This window comes from Microcebus murinus, chromosome 1, assembly GCF_040939455.1.
Source record: "Microcebus murinus isolate Inina chromosome 1, M.murinus_Inina_mat1.0, whole genome shotgun sequence".
Lineage (NCBI taxonomy): Eukaryota > Metazoa > Chordata > Mammalia > Primates > Cheirogaleidae > Microcebus > Microcebus murinus.
In genome coordinates, this window is record NC_134104.1 from 52,122,714 (window position 1) to 52,126,328 (window position 3,615).

Sequence of the window (3,615 nt, forward strand, 5' to 3'; positions counted from 1 at the left end):
CCAGTTTGGGGCAATAACGAACAAAGCTGCAAAAAAAAAAAATTGTGTATAGGTTTTTGGTGGACAAATATATTATGTCACTTAATCCTCACCAGAAGTCATTTATGGAAAGTATTAGTAATGTATTGTTAGTTTCTTTTTAGAGATCAAAGCTAAGACTTACAGAGGTTCTGTAATAGCCTAAAATTCCATGGCCAGTGGGGATAAATGCAGGCTTGTTTTACTGTAGAGACTGAGGTCTTAACTATTACTTCTTCTGTAGCTATTACTGACTTATCCCCAGCTAATGGCTAACCACCTTGGAAATAAAAGCAAAAAGTATAACCCCCAACACCCCTGTGATCAAGTGGGATAGCTTTGGTTTCAGATGGAGAAATTAAAAGATTAGAGTATAACATGAAAAGCCTCTGTAGAATCAATATGAACAAATTGAAGTGGACCACAAAGTGACAAATATGAGATGATGGTGATGAGAGTCAATTCAAAGATGGGTCCTGACCTTTTACGTTTTTGTCCAGTTCAAATAGTATAGGATGGTGCCAAGCTTCAGCATTAAAACAGAGCTCTGATCGATGTTTTCTCATATGGTTCCTCTGCTGTTAACACTTACTAAATATCACATCAGCACCAAAGCGAGCATGAACAGTATATCCCCTCAAACACATGCATACATTTATGAATTTCTAACATTCCTTTGTCACCTTAGTAATAGTAATAACTTTAGCATATGAATAATTAACATCTTTAACAATTGCATTTTGTATTCACATATGTATTGCCTTGGATTCCAGAATGATATTCATAATATGAGCAAATGAGAAATTGTAGTAAAGATTAACCTCTCAAAATATATTGTGGAGATTTTGGAGCTCTTCTGTAGAATTGGAAATAATGGGAAATTGACAGTGAAATATAAAAGTAGATCATGAATAGTTAATACTCAATTCTTCCATGATGAAGGAATTAAAATAACAACTAAGTAGTCACCACAGTGACAAGTCAAGACAAATTTGCCATCCCCCAGTGCCTAGCACAAGGTCTTGCATTTATTATGTGCTGAATAAACATTTGCTGGGCTGAATTTAATCTTTCCAAGATGAATGTTTATAGGAATAATGGCAACTACTCTGTATAAAGTCTACGGGTTTGGCATTAATAAAGGCAATACATTTTTGTCTTTCTAACAAAAATAAAAAGGAATACAAATGTTATTTATTAATATGGTAACCAGCTTCCCTAAAGAAGTCCAAACTGAGCGGGATTGTTGACCATTGTGGCTGACCCTTGGCCTTGCCCAAGATATTTCAGCACTTGTGTATTCTTTTCTCATAGACTTTAGGTGCTGAGTAAAGCTCTCATAAAGGCTTGCTGCGGACCACACAGGAGATTCTAGAAGAATAAAAGCAAATGCAAAAGAATCCAGCATCTTGGATCTTCCACCTTGTGACGCAGAGCTCACCTCCCACTCTGGAAACTGAAATCAACAGACAGGACCTGTCCCCTGCTTCCCCTGCAGCCGGGGCATTGGCTCAAGGCGTAGGCTCTGCCCACAGTTTGCACTGGCCCCTGTTTGGATGGGAAACCGGTGACTTGGAGAAGGAGATACTCTGCAGAATTTACTCTGGCAAGTCTGGGGACAGAGGCAATGGGACATCCAGCTTCCAGAAACTGCAGTGGCACAGTCCAACGGTAGCTTCTGGCCTCTGCTATTTGCATTGTTAGCAGTTTATGCGACAATGTCTGTGCACATTGTTGGTAGCAGCAGTGTCTTTGTGGGATTAATCCTGTGGTGTGATTTTCAAGGATGCTTACCCTTTTAATCTGGAACTAAGAACCTTAACTGATGTGGCCAATTTTTATAAAATAGCTGGAAATAGCCAATAGATAAAATCAAATATTCTTGAGAAATAAAGTAAATTGAGGCATACTGGTTACTCCAATTATAATTAGGTGATAATTTGGAGATCAGAATCAGGGAAACAAAAAACTAAAAGAATTTGTTAATACTATAAAAGGGCTGTTTCCTGGTAATTGTTAAAATAAGAGTCTCGCATAGATGGTGTCCGTGGAAGTAAGTGTTCTGTTCCCCCAGCCTCGGCTGTGCTCACATTAGGTCAGTTCCATAGAGCAATGGATTACAGTATGAGTCAATCTCAAAATTTTACTGGTTTGGTTAATATGAGTTATTTCAATGCCTTAAGAGAAGATACATTAAAATAAGCATCACATGGAAATGTTGTGGTTGCCTCCAAGCATGTATTCCTTGTCTCTGTCCCCTTTGTGATGGGGACGGGCAGATTGGTGGGGACTGATCTCACAGCAGCTCCAGGGGTGGGCCTTAGTCACGATGGTGGGGATGACATTATGATCTGTGTCAAAAGGACAGAAAGGAGATGTTTACGGGGAGCGTCTGGAGAAAAAAACGATTCCCTCTCTCATGAACACACAAAAAGATGGTCCTTCTTCCATTGGTTGTGAATGAGGAAGCAATAGCTCCAGCTGGTCTTGTGACCAGGTTGCTGTCATGAGGAGTGACAGCTGTAGGGCTTCTCTGCCACTGGGCAAGGCTGAGCAGAGGCACAGAAAGAAAGTGGGTCCTGTGGCATCACTAAACTGCTGGACCAGCTCTGTGCAAGGGTCCATCCAGGTCCTCTGGTAAGCAGACAGAGATGGGGTTCCCGGTGTCCAAGATTTACTGGGGTGATGCCTGTGAACGATAGAGGTGGCGGAAGTGTACGTACAGGCAGTGGAAGGCCTCAGACATTGATCCAGACAGGACACCTGTGGAAACAAAGGGAGAGAAAGTGGGGTTGGGCAGGGAGAGCCTCCGACTATTAAGCAGATTTTACAGTCTTGGACAGCCCCAAAGGGAGCTCCAGAGCACAGATCGCTGGCTGGAAGAATCTCACTTTGGGGAGAAATATCCAGGCATTATTAGTATTCCTGCTGTGCTAATTGGCCAGAACTGTCCAGAAAGCTCAATACTGTGGCCTCAGGTGAGCACTGTGGAGAACCTCAATGTCCAGGTGCTGGTGGCTGTCGGTTCCCTGCACTCCTCACAGAGGCGTGGTTTGTTCTTTTTTTGAAGGAAGATCTAAGAGGTACACCTCCTCCCATCTCTGGACTTCTTAAATTACTTGAACCACAAAATCCTCATGTTATTATTATTGCTGTTGTTTTTGCTGTTATTCTTATTAAAGCACTTTGACCAGTTTTCTGTTACTTGTGGCCAAAAGAAGTCCAACTAGTATGTGAAGTGATCTTTTTAAATTTAACAAGATTGTATGAAAAAATGCTCAACATCTCTAATCATCAGGGAAATGCAAATCAAAACCACAATGAGATATCACTTAACTCCAGTGAGAATGGCCTTTATCAAAAAGTCCCAAAACAATAAATGTTGGAGTGGATGCGGAGAGAGAGGAACACTCCTACACTGCTGGTGGGACTGCAAACTAGTTAGACCTCTGTGGAAAGCAGTATGGAGATACGTTAAAGCGATACAAGTAGATCTACCACTTGATCCAGCAATTCCACTACTGGGCATCTACCCAAAAGATCAAAAGTCACTTTATGAAAAAGACACCTGCACTCAAATGTTTATAGTGGCACAAT